Here is a 10,129-nt window from a genome sequence, read left to right on the forward strand (position 1 = left end):
ACACACACACACACACACACACACACACACGTAATGGTTTGAGCTTTGATTGTATGTTCTCACTGCTGTGGGTGTTACTACTAGATGTTGTAGATCTGGCATTACCAGAATCTATGTCATTTTCCTTCCGGGATTATTTAATTATTAAAGCCATTGCTTTGATCCTGTGTGCTCGTCTGATCATTTCATGGTATCCGCGGTGGTTGTAAACATTCATTTCACGTAACTATGGAGCTTTTCAAGGCACCACCACACCTCTCTTTGGATGCCACAAAACTGAGTGAGAACTGGAACCGGTTGTCCCAGAAATTTGAGCTGTTTTTAGAGGAGTCAGGGAAGGCCTCCATGCCGCAGAGTCAGAAAGTCGCCATTTTGCTTCACTGTGCTGGAGTGAGTGCAATTGAAATAATTTACAACACGTTTGTGTTCCACGACACATCAGACTAAAGAACTGTCAGAGGTGATAAAACAGTTCAATGATTACTGCAACCCTTGGAAGAACCTGGTGTATGAACGGCACAAGTTCTGGGAGAACAAACAGCAGGATGGGCAGTCAATTAGCTATTACCTGATGGATCTACGAATGTTGGCCAGATCATGTGAGTTTGTTGAGGTGGATAACATGATTCGGAATAAAAAAAAAAAATTTCAGAATGTCCGATCGATGGATTAAAGAGCATCTTTTACGTGAAAAGGACCTGGACCTTTCCATAGCTGTGGATATATGCCGATCTGCTGAGGCAAGCCACACAAATGCAGTCGTTGTGTAAGATGCGGCTGGAGGTAAAGGAGCTGCACGGGAAAGTCGTGAGGTTTGCAGGACATGGTGCTCGCGATAATGGCGCAGTGTTTACGAGACGCGATGCTCGTGGAAGGGATTCCCACGATAACGCCAATCGTGCTGTGGATCAACAAAATGTTTGTCCTAGATATGGATACCAGCGGGGAAGGGACCATGACCGCCCTGCCATTGGCAGAGAATGTAACAAATGTGGACGGAAGGGTCATTTTCAAAGAGTATGTAGAGCCAAACCAAGGAAGTCTGTCCACACTCTTCACATGGATACAAGAGATGGGTGATTTGGTCGACAAAATAGATCGACTGTACATTGACAGCCTCAATTCGGGAGCACCAGCTGAGAACTGCTATGCATGCATATCAATAGAAGGAGCTAAAATGAAGGTCAAACTGGATACTGGTACGCAGACATGTGTTATGCCTTTGTTCCTTTTCAACAAGTTACCAACGAAGTCAATGGTCCAGGAATATTATGTAGCTTTGACTGCTATAGAGGACATTAGGTGACCCACAAAGGCAACACTGACTTATTTTTCAAAGCAGGCAACAACGAGGGGAATTTTGAGTTCTACATTGTTGACACCCCGGCACCTCCGATTCTGGTATTACACGCAAGTGCTTCCCTGGGTCTTCTTCAACTTGGTGCTAATAAGGCCGATGTAAGTGTATGTTCTGCTCATGCTCACCACACACCACTCAAGCTAAGCAATGTCATGCATGATGACGCAAATGTGTTTGTAGGTTTAGGTATGTTTGTTCGCCTGTACCACGTCAGATTAAAATATGGAGTTTCTCTGGTTACGGAGGCTCCACGGAGAGTACCCCACAGTTTGCATGTGCCCCTCAAAGAGAAACTCTCTGACATGATGGCTTGGGGCGTAATATCTCGGGTTGATGCTCCTCTGGATTGAGTACATTATTTGGATATCGTTAAAAACAAGTGAAATCCTTCAATACAGCACGTGTGGTGAAGCAAATGAGTACACTAATGTTAAAATATGCAATTTAAGCTTTTCAGTTTAAAAACAATTAAAAAACGAACTTAATATTTGAAATGTAAAAATCTTGTTATTATTGTGATAAGCACCTTTATATATAACAGAAGGAATGAAATCGTTCGATACAGCGTGGCAGGGGACCGCAAAAGAATGATAGCATAAGAAGAACTTAGCTTTCAGCATTCGGCGATCGGCGCGAAATGTGATGGTGGGTGGAAGTGACGTCTTTCGTTCGTTCATACATGAGGGGTGCGTTTCTTCGTTTTTTTCCGTCAAGAAATAAATTAAATGGTTTTTACATATATAACACATTAGTTTCACAAATTTCCATTGAAATACTCGGGTATTTCTGTCAATTGTCGCCATTTCCATCGAGGTTACACACTGCATCCACTGGACGGCCGTCATTGGCTGTCTTGAGGCACGTGGGGGGGGGGACACAGGACCCACCGGAGACGTGGTAGACGACGATGGGGACATTTCAAACTCGGTGCAATTGTATACAGCGCATGCGCTGTAAAAATGACAAGTTTTTGAGGTTGTGACTCGTCCCCCATAAGCTAAATACTGCTGCAAAACTTCAGCATCACCAGATGTGAACCACCGATGCTGCAATCAGCCAATAGTATTGTTACGTTTGAGGGGGGGTATGCATTCAAATGGTAATTAGGATGTTTAATTAGGTATGCCATGCTGTTCGAGTTTACCAGGATCTCGATGTAATAAGTAGCAATTCAGTGGTGATAAGTTGTCTAGTAAATGTTCATTTCTTCAAGGGGGAAATGATAAATGTCACGTAATTAGATAGGGACACGGGATAGGGTAAGTGTGTCTGCGTAAACCCCTTTTTGGTATTCTCTGGAGACTGGCCGTGACGTCACAGGACAGTGCAGCGGATGGCTCCGCCCCGTGATCACGATTGGCGGAAGGCGATGGCGGTGGGCCAATAAACGGCTCGATTGAAGTGACGAGGACAGAAGGATAAAAAGGTTCTGTTCGGAGTCGAAAAGGGAGAGGAAGAAGATTACAACAAAAAGATCGTGGTTTTTTTGGTGTGGAAGCTGTGGCGGCAGAGAGCGTCCTGGTTGTTGTGCTGAATCGATCGTGTTCTTGATTGTGTCTGGGAGCCTTGCCGAGCCTCGTGCCTCGCTTTGGTTGGCTCTGGGGTTCTGCTGACTCGGAGCGCGGGGTCGGGCGGAGGGCGGACCTGCCTCCCTCTCCTGCTCGCGACTTGGCGCCGGAGCTGGTTCCCTGGCGGCTGTGAGCGGACTTGGGCCAAGACCAGGAGGTAGACAGCACCACGGTTTCTCCTGCCCCCCTGACGAGAGCAAGGCCAGCTCGTCCGGCGCCGATCGAGGGACAGTTGCGTCCACACCACGGTCCAGCCTGACCACCAGAAATAGCTACGTTTTGTGTGTGTGTGTGTGTGTGTGTGTGTGTGTGTGTGTGTGTGTGTGTGTGTGTGTGTGCTTGGCGCCTTAGAGGGATTGAGAACTGTATATTCATTGGAATTGTCTGTGTTTTTCCCCACGCCCGATCCCACACCATCCCGTCGAATCACCCCGGATCCCTCTTCTTGCCGAGTCTTGTTATTTCTGGTAATAATTAGAAAAACAAAATAAACATCATCAACTCCGTGAAAAGTGACTCGTGCCACCTTCCTCGTCCCGTTTGCGGTAGAGCGATTAGAACCGCCATGTTTGGATTATAAACAAATAAATCGCCTCCATCGTTTCGGCTCATTCTACGTTGGCAGGACTGTTCAAGTCCCGTGGACGTCACAGTATTTTTAAAGTGAGAGATGGGGCGAAAAACTACAAATATCTATATCTATAATTCCAGCAATGTGTGTGTGTGTGTGTGTGTGTGTGTGTGTGTGTGTGTTTGTGTGTGTGTGTGGGTGTGTGTGTGTGTGATTTTTGCGTGTGTGTGTGTGTGTTTGTGTGTGTGTGTGTGGGTGTGTGTGTGGGTGTGTGTGTGTGTGTGTGTGTGATTTTTGTGTGTGTGTGTGTGTTTGTGCGTGTGTGTGTCTGCGATCGCTGTTTCTCAACAACCACTGGTCCTATCTAATTGACACTGGCCAGGTATATTGCTGGGGCCCTGAGGATGTGCCTTTTCAAGGTTTGATATTAATCGGACAAGTGGTTCCCAGGTTATGGCCATTTATTTACCAAACCAATGATAGGACACGGTGCTATGACATCACGATTGACGTCACATTTCTTCTTCTTTTTTCTTTTTTTTTTCTTTTTTTTTTCTCGTACGACCACGCACGTACGGGCACACACGTACGGGCATGTACTAGTATATATAATTTCAAAAAGTTGTGGATGGATTATGACAAAACCTGGTGGATGATTTGGGTAGGTGACAAGAACAAGCCGATTCAATTTTGCTAAAAGGGGAACCCAAATGCTCAGACCACCTCGACACTAATCTATCCCTTCAAACCCTACAAGATAGATATGATGTCTTTTTCCGAATTTTGAATTATAACGTGGATAATTTTGCGATTAAAAGTCGAAATCTTCTTATTCTTCAGATTAGTCTTGACGTCACATCAGGAAGTTGAACGTCATATCCGTACTGTGTACGGGTTACATCGTGGTACAATTCAACTCGAACGGCAAATAATTTTCGATTGTTCTCAAGTATGCCGACGCCGAGTCGATGCGTCCTTGGTGCTAATATGGTAATATAAACCGAGATGGTTTCATGCTCCACCAATGGCTGAAAGACCCTAAGTTTGCTGGAAATTAGACGAGGCTTGTCTGAAATACCTGAGTGTGGATCGGGCCTTCAAAATGTTCACTTTTGTGCTCAGAACATTTTACAGAGAATTCATGAAATAACAGAGATTGCTAGATCTTGTGGTTATCCACTATGATTGAGAGAATATGCCATCCCCGTGATTAAGCGGAAGAAACAGTCTCTGCTCGAAACTGTAACACCATCTCTACCCAGCTACCGGCGCGTGTACACGGCCGATTTGAGTAGTGAATCAAACACCTGTTGCCATTGCCTGGCAGTTGCCATAAGAGCACCTGAAAATAATTATATATTATCAACACAAATTTCTTCAAATCAAATGAACCACTGTCGATTTGTTGTGGATGATCTACTATTATTACCTCCTCCGAGAGTGTTTGACCTCGGACGCTAAAACTTCCAGGGTCCCACCACCTTCCCCCCATCGCAATCCCCCATCAACCATCACCCCCACAATACCCACCACCATCCCACATCCCCCCTCCACCACAGTAAGGCACAGCACCACAGCACAAGCACGGCATGACACAGCACCATGGCACAAACACAGCATGAACACGGCATGACACAGCACCACAGCCTGAACATGGCACGAGAATGGCACAAACACGGGAATAACACCACACGAACATGGCACCACAGCACAAAAACGGTACGGCACAGCACTAACACAGCATGAACATGGTACGACACAGCACCACAGGACGAACACAGCATGACAGCATGAACACAACACAAACACAACATCACAACATGAACACGGTATGGTACAGCAAAAACACGGTAAGGCACAGCACCACTGCACAAACATGGTACGGAGCTCAGCACTAACACAGCACCACAGCATGAACACCGGATGGCACAGCACAAATGTTGTATGGCCACAGCACAAACACAGCACGGACACAGTATGGCCACAGCACAAACACAGCACATACACGGTATGGCACAGCACCACAGCATGAACACGCCACGGCCACAACACAAATGGCATCCTGGGAAAGTATGAAATGGGATTATTCCTTAACATGCAAGACACCTGGTGATGGTGGGACAAAGCATTCATTTCCCATTTTATCCGCGGTGTCCGAGTGTGCCTGGGCGGTGTCAACTGTCAGGCGACGATGAGTATTTCTGCTTGAGTAGCACAACTGATTTATCAATTAATACAATATCCTTCCCTTCTAAACCGTCAATTAAAAGGAAAAACAAAACCTACCAATCTGTACTAAACATGTGACCAGCATTTCGTCTTCACTCACACGTCTGCCTTCTTCCTCTGAACCGCTTGCAGATGGCTCAAAACGATACAGCTCTCCAACTCCCCCAAAAGAGCTTCCATGACTAATTTTGTTCTCAAACCGTTTCTTCCAAATCCCACTGCTTAGTTTCAACATACTGAGACCCATCAGAGTTCCTGATGACGGTGGAATCAGCACCACAATCTGAGCTTAACATGTACTGTTTCTCTCTGTAAAGCTGCCATTTAGATCAAGGTGAGTTCAAGGTGTGACGTCACTGGTGAAATTGAAACTCAACACTCTCAGGATTTTTAGACACCTTGTGATTGGCAAAAAAAAATTCTAAATTTTTTCCCCTTTAAATTAGACCGTGATTCATGATTTTCAATGGTTTCTCAGAAAAAAATAATTTTGTTTGGGTTCCTCGAGTCCAAATCCAGATCCAGGCTATCAGCAGGATACAAAACGTAAACTGTTCAACCTGGCAGAGGTACGTATGCACTATACCGAGTGCCGTTGTCGCTGTCGTTGTCGTTGTAATTATTTCCTGCAGATTTCAGAAATAAAAAATGAAAATATTTTCTTCTATTCGACTTCAGATATGTTTCGCGTACAAACCCTGAGCTAAATAAATTACCAAAATCAGAAGAACAACTACCCCAACGTGTCTTTAGAAACATTTGGCTGCTGAAGCAGTTTTTCCTTGACTAACAATCGTGGACGAGTCGCCACTGACACAGAATTCTCGATTGGCTCAATCTCCCCTGTAAGCTTGTACTCATTTTGCTGACCTCGCAAAGATTACACGCTGGGTCAACACACATGGCTTTATTTTAACGGCACGACAGGGGATCAAACTCATGACCCGAAGATCTTAAACAATTTAGAAGCCTGGTGTTGGCTTAACCTCTACCGTAAAGCCAACACCAGGCTTCTAAATTTCTGGACATTCATACAAATGTTCTGAAAGGATAGGGATTCCACAGCTTTGGAGGTTTTATTCTTGTAATTTTGTGCTAAAATATCCATGTGTGATTTAAACAAGAACAGCAAGCATTAATGGTATAAATGTGATTTATGATAAAAAAAAAACATTAATAATGACATGATGCCATTAAATGTGCATTAAATATAACTGTTAATGGTGGAAAAATGCTCCCCATGGTGTATTAAAGATAATTATCAGTCTCATATTTTCATAAAAAATCCAGCCCATGAAGCCATAAGAAAATAATTCAACCATAAAGGATTTCAGAGATGAATTTTGATATCGATATTCATTCAATGATTTGTTGAAATTCCCAAATCATGAAACATCAAAGCAGACAAGTTGTCTGAATTATTTAATATGAAACAAAATTCCTCCCCCTTCGGCTGGATGTGGCATGGTGTTGGCTGGATGGTCGCGGCTTTTGCTCCACAAGCTGATATTTATGTGGCTTCATGTCTTCCAACTTTTCCACAACGATCTCTATTGCCCCTGCCTTTTATAATGCCGCCCACTGACGTCACTGTTGACGATTCACGCCCCTCCCTTCCTGCTCACGACGAGCCCACATGCTGGCCGGTGGGTGGGGTGAAACCCTTCCCTGATCATCCAAGGTGTCATGGTCTCAAAGTGAAGACGATGAGTTTTGACGCCTAAACTTGGTGCCTGATGGCCGATTGGAAGCTTCAAAAGAACATTTCAGACTGATTCCATATGGAAAAACATTAAATAATTAGAGGGGGAGCACTCGGTAGAGTGCAAAACCTCCGCCGCCAATACTGCTGGGTCACTTAAGTGAACCTGATATCCTATTCATTGTAGGTCAAAACGGATCAGACTCTACTGAACCACGATTGAATAAACTAAACTAGATCGACGCGCATGTAGAAATGCCAAAAAAAAAAATCGAAATTTTTTTGAAAAAAAGTTGCAAAATTTTGTTGTTTTTTTTCCTCTAACAATTTTTTTTTGGTTGGAAATCACTTAAAACATGCAGAAATGCAAAAAAAAAAAATTCAAATATTTTTCAAATAAAATCGAAATTTTTTTGAAAAAAAGTTGCAAAATTTTGTTTGTTTTTTTCTCTACCAAATTTTTTTTTGGTTGGAAATCACTTAAAACATGTAGAAATGCAAAAACAAAAATTCAATTTTTTTTTCAAAATGGCCGCCATAGCGGCCATATTGGACTTTGGACCAAGTCCAAAATCTAATGGCATGATCCTTGGACCATACCTAATCCCCCCACCAAGTTTCGTCGAAATCCGTCCAGGAGTTTTTCTGTAATACTGTTCACAAACAAACAAACAAACAAACAGACAGAGGTGAAAACAGTAACCTCCGTCCATCTTCGATGGCGGAGGTTAATAAAAAGGTCAAAAACGATGACAATTTTCGACACATACAGTGCCTTCAGAAAGTATTCACAACCCTCGACTTTGCCACATTTTGTTGTGATACAGATTGAATTTATAATGGATTAAAATCAATTTTTTGTCACCAATCGACATAAAATACCCCATAATGACAAAGTGAAAATTGTTTTTAGCAAATTTTACAAATGTGTTAAAAGTGAAAAGCTGAAATATCTTGGGTCAATAAGTATTCAACCCCCTGAGTCAATACTTTGTCAAAGCCCCTTTGGCAGCGATTACAACTTTGAGTCTTCCTGGTTATGTCTGCATCCAGCTTTGCACATCTGGATTTGGGGATTTTCTCCAATTCTTCCTTGCAGATTTGCTCAAGTTCTGTGAATTTGGATGGGGAGTGTCAGTGAACAGCAATCTTCAAGTCTTTCCACAGATTCTCAATGGGATTCAAGTCTGGGCTTTGGCTGGGCCACTCAAGGACTTTCATGTTCCTGTTCTGAAGCCATTCCAGTTTTGCTTTGGCTGTATGCCTGGGGTCATTGTCCTATTTGAATGTAAATCTTCGCCGCAGTCTAAGGGCTTTTGCACTCTAAAGCAGGTTCTCCGCAAGAATTTGTCTGCATATGGCTCCATTCATTGTCCCCTCTATCCTTCCAAGTCTCCCAGTCCCTGCTGCTGAAAAGCATTTCCATAGCATGATGCTGCCAGCACCGTGCTTCAAGGTAAGGATGGTGTTAGATGGGTGATTACCTGTGCTTGGTTTCTGACAGACTTCACACTTTGCATTCAGGTGAAAGAGTTCAATTTTCGTCTCATGAGACTTGAGAATCTTTTGCCTCATGCACTCAGAGTCTTTCACGTGCGTTTTGGCAAACTCCAGGTGTGCTGTCATGTGTCTTTTTCTTAGCAGTGGCTTCTGTCTGGCCACTCTCCCATAAAGCCAAGATTTGTAAAGTGCTGCAGAGATAGTTGGCCTTCTGGCAGGTTCTCCCATCTCAATCAAGAAACGCTGTAGTTCTTTCAGAGTGGTCAATGGGTTCTTGGTCACCTCCCTGACCAAGGTCCTTCTTGCCCAGTTGCTCAGTTTGGTAGGATGGCCAGCTATAGGAAGAGTCTGGGTAGTTCCATATTCTTTCCATCTCCTTATGATGGATCTCACTGTACTCTTGGGAACATTCAACACTCTTGAAATTGTTTTATACACTTCCCCACATTGATGCCTCCTCACTATTCTATCTCAGAGTTCTACGGACAGTTCGTTGGACTTCATGGTGGAGTTTCTGCTCTGATCTGCACCGTCAACTGTGGGTCCTGCTATTGAAAGGTGTGTTTCTTTTAAAATCATGTCCAATCAATTGAATTGGCCACAGGTGGACTCGAATCAAGTTCTCGAGACACCTTAAGGATGATCAAAGGAAATTGGATGAACCTGAGCTCAATTTGGAGTCTCATAGCAAAGGGGTTGAATACTTATTGATGTAAGACATTTCAGGTTTTCATTTTTAATAAATTTGCATGTATTTCTAAAAACATGTTTTCACTTTGTCATTATGGGGTATTTTGTGTAGATCGGTCACAATTTTTTTAAATTCATCCACTTTTAATTCAGCCTGTAACAAAACGTCACGAAGTCGAGGGGTGTGAATACTTTTTGAAGGCACTGTACATTAGGATTGGTTGGACATATCTGTCTATTGCACAAATTATGCATATTTAGTATCACATTTAATTGCTTTCCGCTTATTCTAAAACACTCATTAAGGAAATAACTGTGCCATACTGAGCATTTACTAACCCCTCGGAGTCATTTCTGCAGGACATTGTAATTTCAAATAAGAGCTTGTTCGGAATGTGAACTCACAAGCTTGGTGAAATAGCACAAAGCAACACCTGTCACCATCTTTCTTTTGAAGGAAGATAACGCCAAGCGATGAGTAAATACCACCACTAAGTGTTGTGTGTTCA

Source organism: Eptatretus burgeri, chromosome 10 (genome assembly GCF_056783735.1).
Source record: "Eptatretus burgeri isolate ZD-2024b chromosome 10, Ebu_testis_v1, whole genome shotgun sequence".
In the NCBI taxonomy this organism is placed as follows: Eukaryota; Metazoa; Chordata; class Myxini; order Myxiniformes; family Myxinidae; genus Eptatretus; species Eptatretus burgeri.